The sequence below is a fragment of the Gigantopelta aegis genome, chromosome 10 (assembly GCF_016097555.1).
Source record: "Gigantopelta aegis isolate Gae_Host chromosome 10, Gae_host_genome, whole genome shotgun sequence".
Classification (NCBI taxonomy): Eukaryota; Metazoa; Mollusca; class Gastropoda; order Neomphalida; family Peltospiridae; genus Gigantopelta; species Gigantopelta aegis.
In genome coordinates this window covers 14,963,211-14,977,785 of record NC_054708.1, presented here as the reverse complement: position 1 = coordinate 14,977,785, position 14,575 = coordinate 14,963,211, and the positions used below count along the sequence as shown (strand labels likewise).

At 36.3% G+C, this 14,575-nt stretch overlaps 1 non-coding gene across 1 annotated transcript; it reads left to right on the top strand.

Moving 5' to 3' along the window:
- The first annotated feature begins 1,648 nt into the window (after window positions 1–1,648).
- Trnai-aau lies at window positions 1,649–1,722 on the top strand. The gene has a single exon. It is a non-coding gene; the product is annotated as a tRNA-Ile (tRNA).
- The last annotated feature ends 12,853 nt before the right edge of the window (window positions 1,723–14,575 follow it).

Genomic DNA, 14,575 nt, shown 5'->3' with positions numbered 1-14,575 from the left:
CGCATGCTGATACGTGACGTCACTTCCCTAAACACATGGCTTCTCCTATAAAAATGTTATTCTTACTGTAAATAAGATTTCCATATTCTTATGTTTTTTGACACCCAATAGCCGATGTGTATTTTTGTGCTGGGGTGTGGCTAAGCATTCATTTATTGACTCCACTCTGACGGTTATAAAGCTTTTGTCCGCACCTTTATCATTATCTTTCAATTATATAATGAAGACGTGCAAGTGTTTTAGTGTTTTAATTTCAATCTGAAATCAGCTTCACTGGTAGACCACTAGAGCTGTTTCAGTCAGATTGTTTTATTTCTGGATCTCTACTGCAACGGCCAAAGAAAACCCATTCTATTAATAACCAAGATTTGAGCATTAATTATCAACATACACGTTCCACATTCCATATTCACATAACACTAAGAGTAACTGTCATATTTGAACATTTGCTCTGGTCGTGAGGCCTGTTAGCTCACTTGGTTAGAGCGTCGTGCTAATAACGCTGATGTCGTACGTTCGACCCCAACAGGGGCCAGCAATTAATGTGTTTTTTTAAATATTTATAAATGTGTAGATTTTATGAATAGGTTCATTATACTATGTCTAATAATGTTAGGATTGTCATTTCATATTTGTTAATGCAGAATGGTAGTTAGTTCATGAACACTTTTTGTTTGACTTTCATGGCAATTTACCAATGAAGCTTTACAGGGCAATTCAGTTCTTGATATCTACATATATTATTGAAACATTTCTCTTGGGCAGGTATTCATCTTATGCCGCCAACAAGTCCTACTTTTAGAAGTTCAGAAGTGGAAAAAGGATGCATGGCAGAACATTGACATTTGACACAGAATCAGGTTTTTTATGTTGTGTATTTACGTAAAAGAATTTTTTTTTAATTCTTGGATTACTTTGAAACAATAATTGTTAAAGAGAATATTCTGTGTTTGCTGCCATTGTCAGATGTTTCAGTCAAAAACAAATATTTTAACGACTAAAATTGAATAAAGTTTCTTGTTTAGAATATCAAACTGGATTTTGTCTCCCAATAACTTCGACCCCCCCCAACCCCCCCCCCCCCCCCCCCCCCCCACACACAAAAAACCCACAAAAAAACCCAAACACGCAGAAAAAACAGACACTTGGATGACCAGAAACACGTTTAACATACAGCCACTGATATTTTATGCAGAAAAAACAACAACAAATGATTGTGTACTTTTAGTCAATAAGACGTCTTTGTTAGTCGGCAACATCTAAACAATGACAACAAACCCATTGATGAGTTCATGCTATGTTTTGTTTAATGTTATCAATGTAATACAGGTCTCAAGCCTTCGGTGAAGGTTTGCATGTAGGCCTACTCGTAAGTGTGCATTATACAGGGCGAAATCGGTTTGTGTGAACTGGCTTATTTCATTTATATAGATATATATATTACAAGTTTTTTCGCTCTGTCGGTTATACAGCTTTTGATTTCAATCGGATTGTTTTATTTCTGGATCTCCACTGTAACGGCCAAGGAAAACCCATTCTATTAATAACCATGACACAAAAAAAATCATTATCTAATAATATCAGCGACACGTTCCACATTCACATAACCCATACAACAGTCTCAGTTGGACATTGGCATTTATCGTGAGGCCTGTTAGCTCAGTTGGTTAGAGCGTCGTGCTAATAACGCGAATGTCGTGGGTTCGACCCCCACATGGGCCAGCAATTCTTTTTAAATATTTAAAAAATATTTAAAATGTGAAAATTTTATGCATAGGCTCATTACACTGCGTCTGGCATATTCGAGCGAAATGGTAGCGAGTTCATACTGTTTTTGTAAACTTTGTGAACATCATACCTGAAGATTTACAGAGTTTTTCATGTGAATTAGCTTTATATCTACAGCCTACACACATTACTGAAACGTTCCTCTTAGGCAGCTGTTCATCTTATGCCTTCAACAAGTCCCACTTTTAGAAGTATGCATGACAGAGCACTGACATTTGGAACAGAATCAGGTAATTTTTATATTGTGTATTGACGTTAACATTTTCACTTTAATTCATGGATTACTGTTAAGATGGTCCATGGTAAAAACAATTACTGTTAAAGAGAATAGCCTGTTTTTGATACCATTGTCCGATGTTTCCGTCAAATAAAGTATTTTAACGACTAAAATTAAATACTAAATATAGTTTTTTTGTTTAGAATGTCAGTGTCTGTATGTTCAATATGTTTCTAATCGTCCAAATGTAAGTAACCCAAACTTGATTTAGTATCACAAATAATTTCGATTCCCCACCCACCAACCCCTCCCCCCGCCACGCCCACCAAAAACACCCACCAAACACTTGAATAAGCAGAAACCCATTAAACAAGCATTCTGATACCACTGCTAAAGCGATACATGTCCTGTACGGGGCCCAAGAAATTTGTATATCTCCTAAATTCAAGGGCCACAACTCTGTGGAAAACTGGGTAAATTGCCATGACAGTCAAACTTGATTTGTAACAGAATATGATAAAGCTATACACAAAATTTCCACTCAATATTTCAGGGCATTTTGAAAAAAAAAATGTCAGACAAACAGAAAGACAGAGATGAACCCAATAATCCCCTCCGGTTGGACCGGTATGGGACTAATAACCAAAGCTTGAGCATTAAATGTCAGCATACACTACCACATTCACAGTAACAGTCTCATTTGGACATTTGCATTTATTGTGAGGCGTGTTAGCTCAGTTGGTTAGAGCGTCGTGCTAATAACGCCAATGTCGTGGGTTCGACCCCCACGTGGGCTAACAATTATTTAAAAAAATAGTTATAAATGTGTAGATTTTTAATCATAGGTTCATTATACTATGTCTTAATGTTAGGAGAGTCATTTCATATTTTATGTGAGCTTATGGTGTTTTTGTAAACTTTGTGAACATTATACTTGATGTGTTTCAGGGTGTTTCGGTTTTTCATGTCAGTTAGCTTTATATCTACAATCTACATGTCTTAATGAAACGTTCCTCTTAGGCAGATATTCATCTTATGCCTTCAATAAGTCCCACTTTTACACGTATGCATGACAAGGCATTGCCATTTGGCACAGAGTCAGGTAATTTTTATATTGTGTATTCACGATAACATTTTCACTTTAATTCATGGATTTAAAATGGTTATTGGTAAAAAAGAAATTACTGTTAAAGAGAATACCCTGTTTTTGATGCCATTGTCCGATGTTTCCGTCAAATAAAACATTTTAATGACTAAAATTAAATACTAAATATATTGTTTTTTGTTTAGAATATCAGTGTCTGTATGCTCAATGCGTTTGATTGCAAACATATTTTGCTGTACAAAGAACAAAACTAATTGGGCACAAGTTTAACAACTTACGAGGCCCTCCTCTATATTCATACAATATACTTGGTGACTGTGACGGTACATGCTCTTAATTTCTTTTCGCCTGTGGCGATATTAATTGTTTTAGAAGGCCGTGTGCAGTTCCAATTGCACTTAAGCCCAGATGGGCAACTTGTTACGTGATACCTTGCGCGACGGTCATCGAGCTTTTCTAATACACACCTAGCGCAGGTGTGGAGGCCATGTGGCTAGTAGTTACGTAATATCTCCGGTAGTGCTGTTTATGGCCAGGGGATTGCTCGCGGGATGGCGACAGCCAGTCTGACGATCAGAGGAAAATATGCCGGCGTGGTGGTTGTGGAAAATCCACATGATACGTGAGGTACCGCTTTGTACCCCCAGGCGATTTTCGCTGTCTCTGAGAGTTTTGAATAAATAGCTAGGGTTTAGAGATATCTGGGAGAACTAGAAAGGCTCCAGGGGATCACGGACGTCGTCCACTGAACGATCTATATTAGTTCAGACGGGACTTTGGTAAATATATATTTTCTGCTCTGTGTATAACCTTGATGTGATTGATGTGACTTTAAATATTTTAATACTGTATTATACCAATATTATTTAGACGGTGCTGCCGGTCATCTGACGCAGTATTCTGTAGGCTCACCGTTCTGATATATATATATATATATATATATATATATATAAAGCTTAGCCAGTCATCCTAGAGGACCTAGGTAAACTGTAGGTTATTGTCTTTATTGTGATAGGTACCAGTATTAATTCTGTATTACAAGGTTATTGAATGAGTAGTTAGGGTTAATTAAAAATTAACCAGTTAGGAATAGTGTTGTAATTCCTTTATTAATTAAGTTCCCCTGGAAGCGTTTCTCCATTATCGCGTGTGTGTGTGTGTTAGCGTTTCTCAATTATCACACGTGTGGGTGTTGTGTCACGGTGAAGTGATTAGCATATTGTGTAAACTAGACACCTAGAGATTAACTAATTAAGTGATCAGTTCTGGGTTGTTATTATTGTTGTTATTAATTAACTACTGCAGCAGTACATTTGTCAGCGTAGGTTAATACAGATTCCAAAGTGTATTGTGTTTTTGTTGTGTTTTCTAGTGAACTAAACGTGCTATAATAATATATACTTTATATAAGATCGTATCTCTGATCATACCTAGACGAGCCACAGCGGGTATAACAGCCTGTTACAGAGAGATCTAATAGATATACAGTTAGGAGAGATATTTGGATAATCGTGTTTCATTCAGTTACGGGTATTATAGAATCCCCGTGACAGGAGTAGAAAATTGGGGCGTTCGTCCCGGATCTGAAACGGGACACGCATATTTAAAAGAGTATTGTTTGTAAATGGGGGCTTTATAAATTATTTTACAAATTAACTAGAAGTAGCAACGTCGTTCACTAGAAAATTAATTAATAATAAGTGCGTCATATCTAAACATGGATAAGAATTTGCTGGATAGGCCTACGCTCAGTGTAGTGGAGATTAAGCGAGCACGTAAGGCCGAGTTAGTGGAAATCGCGGGTGAGCGAGAAATTGATTTAACATCAGCTAAAACCTTAGGTGATATAAAGACCATTATTATCCAGGAAGTTTTTGGTGATAGGCCTGTTATGGAAGACAGTGAGATTGTTCCAGAGATAGAGATAAATGAGTTAAGTGTGGAACAACAATTAGCTTTTAAAAAACTTGAGTACGAAAGAGAAGAACGTGCATTAGAGAGAGAGAGAGAGAGAGAGAGAGAGAGAGAGAGAGAGAGAGAGAGAGAGAGAGAGAGAGAGAGAGAGAGAGAGAGAGAGAAGAGAGGGATAGAGAGAAAGAAGATAGAGATAGAGAGAAAGAAGATAGAGAGAGAGAGAGAGAGAGAGAGAGAGAGAGAGAGAGAGAGAGAGAGAGAGAGAGAGAGAGAGAAGAGAGGGATAGAGAGAGAGAGAAGAGAGGGATAGAGAATTCCAGTTAGAAAAATTAAAAGTGGAACATGAGTTAAAGTTGAATACTGAAGAAGTTAGACGAGAGGCAGGAAATGGTTTTAACATGTCGCAGGCTTATAGATCAGTGCCTGTATTTGATGACCAGGAGGTAGATATGTTCTTCCAACTTTTTGAATGGGCCGCTAAGCAGCTAAATTGGCCGCAGTCTAAGTGGACATTGTTAGCCGTGTCTAAGTTTAAGGGGAAGGCTAGTGTAGCTTATAATTCAATGAGCGAGGAGCGAGCAAGTCAGTACGACCTAGTTAAGGCGGCAGTGTTGAAGGCGTATGAATTACGACCTGAGGATTATCGCTTACGGTATAGCGAGTTGAGAAAAACGCAGGGTCAGTCTTATAGTGAGTTTGTGGCTAAGAAGGCAGGGATGTTTGATAAATGGGTGGTTTCTCATCAGGTAGAGTCATATACCGAGTTACGGGAGTTGTTGATCTTACAGGACATTAAAAATGGATTACCAGTTAGCTTACGTATTCACTTAGAGGATCGTGAAGTCAAAAAGATAGAGGAGGCAGGCATAGTGGCAAATGATTACGTGTTAATACACAAAGCTCAGGCAGTACAGGGTAGCTCTTTACAACAGGGTGATAAGAAGAAATTTCAGCCAGGTTTTTCCCGGGAAAGTAACTATCGGGGAGAGTCTTCTAGTTGGTCAGCTAGTCAGGCAAGGAATGCACCTGGTGGGCAAAGTAAGGATAAACCTGCATTATCAGCCAATGCACGAACTTTTCGTCCACATTGCAGTTACTGTAAAAAGGATAACCATCTTGTCGGGGACTGTTTTAAAAGGAAACGCGATAATGCGCACGTGGTCGGTTTAGTGAGGTCAGCTCCGTTAGCGAGAGAGTTAATGGTTAGTCACATGGCAGAGAAAGTAAACCCGTATGTGTCCACTGGTATGGTTTGTGATGTGAAACAAGAACCGAGTCCTAAGGCTATATCAATCTATAGAGATACCGGGTGTAGTCAGAGTTTGATCACGCAAGAGTGTTTAGCTGGTATTGAAAATTCAGATTCAGGACGTAGTTTGGGATTAACCTCGGTTACTGGAGAAAATTTGGTTGTCAGGTTACATAAGGTTTTCTTGTGTTCGAAGTTTGTGACGGGACCAGTCACTATGGGTGTTGTGAAGGACTTGCCTGTTGAAAACATAGGAGTTTTGTTGGGTAATGATTTGACTAGTCAGTGTTGTCAGCCGAAATGTGACCAGTTGTTAATTAAAGACAGCCCTTTATGAGTAGAAAAGAGTGAGGTTGATGAGATTAGATATCCTGCGTGTGTAAAGACTAGGGCTATGGCCAGTAGGGTAACACGATACCCAGAGGATATTTGTGATTTGTCTGATACGTGTGTGAGCCATGAAATTGGAGTGGGTGAGGTTATCAGTAAAATGGTAGACAAGTCAACTGAGGAATTAAATGTGGTGGAACCGGTTGATCTCTAGCAGAGGGGAAATGAACCAGTTGTATTTGATAGAGGAGACTTACCTTGTAATAGAAAAGAGTTAATACTAGAGCAGGGGGATGATCCAAATTTGTTGGCAGCTCGCACTACCTTGTTAACTGTGGACAAGGGAGTATTAATGAATAAGAGAGTTAGAGATATAAAGGATAGGAAGCAACTGAGCTATGCTCAGAGAAAAATAAAATCAGTGTTTGATAGGAAGGCTAAGAGTCGGGAATTTAAACCAGGGGATAAAGTGCTGCTGTACCTTCCCATTAAACGGGGTTCTGTGCAGAACAGGTATTTCGGGCCCTATGTTGTGCACAAACGGGTTAATGAGACAGGGTATGTGATAAAAACTCCTGATAGGGTTAGGAAAAGTAGGTATTGTCACATCAATTTGCTAAAAGGTTATTTTGACAGACTGCCGATAGTTCCAGAGTTACCGGTCCAAATTGAGAGTCACTCAATTTCCTGTGATGACGTCAAGACTGCAGAGAGAAAATTGGCCAACAGCCAGATTCTAGCAGACTTGAACCCCCAGCGAGCAAAGTTAACTATGTTGAAACAAGACAATGTTTCCATTTGTCAGAACCTTCGAACGATTACCACCCTCTTAAGCCAGGATGTGCGCTTGGAACCCAACGCTACACCGATTCGACAGCATGCCTATCGGAGAAAACCTGGAAAACGTGCGACACTGAAAAAGAAGGAAACGAAGTTCCATTGGCCAGATGAATGCGAGAAGTCATTCAACCGTCTCAAGCAGATGCTCTCCTCGTCTCCCGTGATGGCAGCACGAGAGTAGCGAAGGCTTTTTAAGCTAGCTGTGGGTGCCAGTGACGTGGGTGCTGGAGCTGTGCTGTTCCAAGAAGACGAAGACGGACTGGACCATCCTAATGAAAGCCTCCAATCAGGGAGTTTTGAGATGGAGTCTTCTTCTGCAGGAATACCCAATTACCATTGAACATATCAAGGGCACATCCAATGTAATCGCTGATGCCCTGTTCCGAAGTTGAACGATATGATAATGTGCTGACATTCTTGATTTCTGTTTTGTTTTTATATATATTATATTTGTATACCAGGGACTCAGAGACTCAGTGTGATTACTGGTAGTCACCTTATTATTACATGTGTTATAAATGCCCGTATGCGTCGGTTAACGCACCTTTTTGTTTTAATGTAGTATATTTCCCTATTCCTAGAGTAGAGGAAATATCCTTTTTGAGGTGGGGGTGTGTGATGGTACATGCTCTTAAGTTCTTTTCGCCTGTGGCGATATTAATTGTTTTAGAAGGCCGTGTGCAGTTCCAATTGCACTTAAGCCCAGATGGGCAACTTGTTATGTGATACCTTGCGCGACGGTCATCGAGCTTTTCTAATACACACCTAGCGCAGGTGTGGAGGCCATGTGGCTAGTAGTTACGTAATATCTCCGGTAGTGCTGTTTATGGCCAGGGGATTGCTCGCGGGATGGCGACAGCCAGTCTGACGATCAGAGAAAAATATGCTGGCGTGGTGGCTGTGGAGAATCCACATGATACGTGAGGTACTGCTTTGTACCCCCAGGCGATTTTCGCTGTCTCTGAGAGTTTTGAATAAATAGCTAGGGTTTAGAGATATCTGGGAGAACTAGGAAGGCTCCAGGGGATCACGGACGTCGTCCACTGAACGATCTATATTAGTTCAGACGGGACTTTGGTAAATATATATTTTCTGCTCTGTGTATAACCTTGATGTGATTGATGTGACTTTAAATATTTTAATACTGTATTATACCAATATTATTTAGACGGTGCTGCTGGTCATCTGACGCAGTATTCTGTAGGCTCACCGTTCTGATATATATATATATATATAAAGCTTAGCCAGTCATCCTAGAGGACCTAGGTAAACTGTAGGTTATTGTCTTTATTGTGATAGGTACCAGTATTAATTCTGTGTTACAAGGTTACTGAATGAGTAGTTAGGGTTAATTAAAAATTAACCAGTTAGGAATAGTGTTGTAATTCCTTTATTAATTAAGTTCCCCTGGAAGCATTTCTTCATTATCGCGTGTGTGTGTGTGTTAGCGTTTCTCAATTATCTCACGTGTGGGTGTTGTGTCACGGTGAAGTGATTAGCATATTGTGTAAACTAGACACCTAGAGATTAACTAATTAAGTGATCAGTTCTGGGTTGTTATTATTGTTGTTATTAATTAACTACTGCGGCAGTACATTTGTCAGCGTAGGTTAATACAGATTCCAAAGTGTATTGTGTTTTTGTTGTGTTTTCTAGTGAACTAAACGTGCTATAATAATATATACTTTATATAAGATCGTATCTCTGATCATACCTAGACGAGCCACAGCGGGTATAACAGCCTGTTACAGAGAGATCTAATAGATAGACAGTTAGGAGAGATATTTGGATAATCGTGTTTCATTCAGTTACGGGTATTATAGAATCACCGTGACACTGACCTATATTACCTATATAACCAGTGGAAGGAAATGTATTATATACAAAAGAATGTGAAGGAAAGAAAGATAGAAAGACAAAATGATGCAAAAGATTACACAAATAATACATCACGTGCAGTTAAACTCGCTATCACATTTACAAATAATCCTTAATGTGTTTCTGGTCGTTCTTATGTAAGTAATCCAAACTGGATTTGCCCTCACAAAACAAACACACAAAACAAAACAAAACAAAACAAAACAATCCCCAACAACGCCCAAATACTTGAACGAGCACACATTTAACAAGCATTCTTAGTCTACTGCTAAATCAATACATGTCCTCTACGGGGCCCAACAATGTTTTATCTCCTAAATTCAAGGGCCACAACTCCGTGAAAACGTGTAAATCGCCATGAAGGAAGGAAGGAAGGAAATGTTTTATTTAACGACACACTCAACACATTTTATTTACGGTTATATGACGTCGGACATATGATTAAGGACCACACAAATTGAGAGAGGAAATCCGCTGTCGCCATTTCATGGGCTACTTTTTTCAATTAGCAGCAAGTGATCTTTTATATGCACCATCCCACAGACAGGATAGCGCATACCACGGCCTATGATATACCAGTCGTGGTGCACTGGCTGGAACGAGAAATAGTCCAATGAGCCCACCGACGGGGATCGATTGTAGACTGGCCGTGCATCAGGCGAGCGCTCTACTACTGGGCTACGCCTCGCCCTCTGACGGTAAGAGAACAAGACGGATATTTGGACAGTTATAATTATATCTATCTAAATGTTTAACTGTCCAATTGTCCGTCTTGCTCTCTTACCATCAGAGTATAAGGGCTAATTATTGTGAGGAAAAAACGAAAACACACGTTTGTACGATGACGACTGAGCACAGTTGAAGTTTGAACAAAACAAAAGTTGATGCCACTCACCCAATCCCTGATCCATCCACCTCCACAGAAAACATTTCTAACACAAACCTTCATACTCAAGCTAGGTTAGATTTTTTTGATCTTATTTCCAATAATTTAATGGTACAGGTAGAAAAAGTAACAATTAAGAATAGTTATAGGTCTGACCATGCCGGTGTAATTTTAAGTCTAAAACAAAATAATATTATAAAAGGTAAAGGTTTATGGAAATTTAACAATTCTCTACTACACGATACAAACTATGTTAATACCGTAAAACAAATTATAGAAAATATAAAAATCCAATATGCCGTCCCTATATACAATACAGAGAAAATAAACACAATCCCTAATGATACAATTCAATTTACTATTAATGATCAATTGTTCTTGGAAACACTTTTAATGGAAATTAGAGGAAAAACTATATCTTATTCAGCAGCCAAGAAAAGGGGAAAAAATTACATAGAAACAAAACTTTGTGAAGACATAAACACATTAGAAGAAAATCTAGCAGTAAATCTCAGTGAAATAGAAGAAAAGAAAAAAATAATTGATGGACATTAGAAAAGAAAGACTAAAGGGACATTTTATTAGATCTCGAGCTAAATGGGTGGAAGAGGGAGAAAAGCCAACAAACTATTTTTGTAACATGGAATCTAGGAACGTTTATAATAAATTAATTTCAAAAATAGAACAAGAAGATGGAAAAGTTATTACAGATCAAGAAGAAATATTAAAAAAACCCACCCTGTTTTACGAAAAACTTTATTCCAAACAAGTTGGGGAATATGAAAATATAGCAGAGAAAATTAAGGAATACAAATTTGATAAATTATCAGAGGACGATGCAAATAAATTAGAAGGAGAATTAACGTATACAGAAATTTTATTTTATCTAAAAAGTATGAAAAATGACAAAAGTCCGGGTTCAGATGGTTTCTCAGCTGAGTTTAAAAAAAAAAATTGGATAGACCTAGGATATTTTATAGTTAGATCTATTAATTTCAGTTACAGTATCGAAGAAATGTCTAATGTGCAAAAGTTAGGTATTATAACATGTATTCCAAAACCAAATAAATCTAAGCAATTTCTTAAAAATTGGAGACCGTTAACACTTTTAAACTGCACCTATAAAATAGCATCAGGCTGTATCCAAACAGGATAAAAAACATTTTAGATAAAATTACTGAAAAAGATCAAACTGGATTTATAAAAGGGAGATACATAGGCGAAAATATACGTTTAATATATGACATTATGCAATATACCGAAACACAAAATATACCAGGTCAACTACTATTAGTAGACTTTGAAAAAGCTTTTGATTCTCTATCATGGTCTTTCATTCAAGAAGCTTTAGATATTTTTAATTTTAAGACTTCTATTAAAAACTGGATAAAAACATTTTATAAAAATTCTGTCTCAGCAGTAATACAAAATGGACACTTATCAGAAGGTTTTAAATTAAATAGAGGTTGTAGGCAGGGTGACCCATTATCTCCTTACATATTTGTAACATGTGCGGAAATACTTGCAATTTTAATACGTAATAATAAAGAAATCAAAGGTATAAATATTGAGGGAGAAGAATTCCTGATTTCTCAATATGCCGACGACACTACCTTTATCTTGGATGGATCCCCAAATTCCCTGTATAATACACTTACTACACTGGATTTCTTTGCAAAAATATCTGGTCTGAAGCTAAATTATTAAAAGTCAAAGATAATATGGATAGGCAGGAAAAGATATTCAAAAGAAGTGTTTCATCATTCTAGATGGAAGTTAGCATGGTGTTCAATTAAATTTACTTTATTAGGTATTAATTTCTCTTTAAATTTACAAGATATTATTAAAGATAATTTCGAGCCAAAAATAGAAGAAATTGAAATTGTATTAAAAGCTTGGAGTGCCCGTAAACTTACACCATTAGGCAGACTCACAGTGTTAAATCACTAATATTACAAAAAATATCTTTTTTGTTAATTTCACTACCATCCCCGTCAGAACAATTAGTTGAAAAGTTAAATAAGCGATTTTTCAAATTCATTTGGCAAAATAAACCTGACAAAATTAAAAGAGATGTTATAATTCAGGACCATAAAAACGGGGGGTTAAAAATTATTAAATTATCTACGTTTATAACATCATTAAAGTCAACGTGGATAAGAAGGTTATTTTTAAACAACACAAAACTGGCATGTCTCTTCTCGTCAGTGACAGGTATATCGACCAAAGAACTAATTATATATGGTGATCATTTTATTAATTTAAAAATAAAAAATATGACTAACCCTTTTTGGGAAGATGTTCTAGATAGCTGGCGAAACATCCAGTGTAAACAGCCAATAGAAAATGAAAACGATATAGCTGGTATAAACATTTGGTTTAACAGTAAAATATTAATAAATAAGAAGCCTATTTTTTTTATAAAAAATATGCAGAAAATGGAATTTGTTTCATTAGTGATTTAGTTAATACTGATGGAGGATTTCTAAATCTATGCGATTTTATTGCAAAATTTAATATAAAAACTAATTTTCTAGAGTATGCTTCTTTAATTAATGCAGTGAAATGTTTCATAGGAATATATGGAAAACATAATGATGAAATAAACGAGTCAATTATAAACGAAAAACCAGTCTACCCCCACAAGCTAAAACAACTTCTTAAAAACAAAACGGGATGTAGAGAAATATATAAATTGTTATGCTACACAAAAACCATTCCAAAGTCTCAATTAAAATATAAAAATAAAGGTTTTTGTTATTCACCAGCAGAATGGAATATATTTTACAATATACCATTTAAATGCGTTAGAGATACAACTTTACGTTGGTTTCAATATAAAATTCTACACAGATTTCTCGCTACTAACACATTTCTATATACAATACATTATATTAATTCAAATAAATGTACTTTTTGTAATCGTATGCCAGAGACAATTGAACATTTATTTTATGAGTGTTGCTATGTTAAAGAATTTTGGAAAGATATTACAAACTGGATATTCAATACTATAGAAGAGTGCATAATTATAGATAAACATATTGCCATTTTGGGTCTGCTTAAAAAAACAAATACATATGCAATAAATTTGTTAATTATTAACATAAAATATATTTATTCCATGAAAATACAAAACAAAAATTAAACTTCTCTGCCTTAAAAACTATAATTAAAGAAAAGTTGGAAACTGAAAAATGTATCTTATATAAAAATGGTAATTATGAAGATTTCAAGACAATATGGGAGCAGTGGTATAATTTATTTCAAACATAATAAAATGTTATTAAATCTATCAAATGTTGAGATATATTTATTTCTAAAATACCTTCTTCCCACTTTATACTCCTTCACACATCTTTTTATAATATTTTCTTATATCAATACTAATTCCGTACATAACATCTCCTTTTTCTTTCTTTTTTCCTTCTTGGACCCAGAAAATAATAATTTAAAAACAATTTAATAAAAAAACCAAACAAACAAAATATCAACAACAACAGTATACATGGATTTTATCTATTCGTGTGTATATACTTTGCCATTTATATGTATGTATATAAAACTGTGTATATCATATGAAATTTTAAAAATATTGTGAGACAGTGCGCTCAGGGCACCCCAACCCTGACACTGCCTTTTTATATTCTGGGGACAATAAAAAAACAAACAACCCCCCCCCCCCCCCAAAAAAAAAAAAAACAACCCAAAAAACCCTTCATACTCATTCTGCTTACCAACCTCACATAGCATATCCATGTTGTTATATATAATTACCTGGGCTTTGAAAGACAACTACTGGTCTAGTAAGTGGTGGTTCACATGAAGCCTCCGAAACTCGGCACCTGAATGAAAATGTCCACAACACCATCCACCCCCGCCACCCACTCCACCCCATCTTATATCCTCTATAATCCACTCACCGATGGGGATCGATCCCACATCGAGCGCGCATCGAGCGAGCGCTTTACCACCCCTAAATTGCCATTAAAGTTAAACTCGATCTATAACATGATAAAGCAATATATACCAAATTTCATCCCAGTATCTTGAGACATTACCAAACATGTTTTTACGGAAAACAATTTTTTAAAATATATTTGCTAATTTCAAAGGGCATAACTATGAAAAATTGGTAAATTGTCATGACAGTCAAACTTGATTTATAACAGAACATGATAATGATATACACAAAATTTCAGTTTAGTATTTCGAGGCATTACCAAATTATTATTTTTCAGAAAACACATTTTCGCCTCTCCTAAGTTCAAGGGCCATAATTCTGTCAATTATGGATAAATCACCGTGAAAGTCAAACTTGACCTGTAACAGTACATGATAAAGCTATACACAAAATTTCAGCTTGAT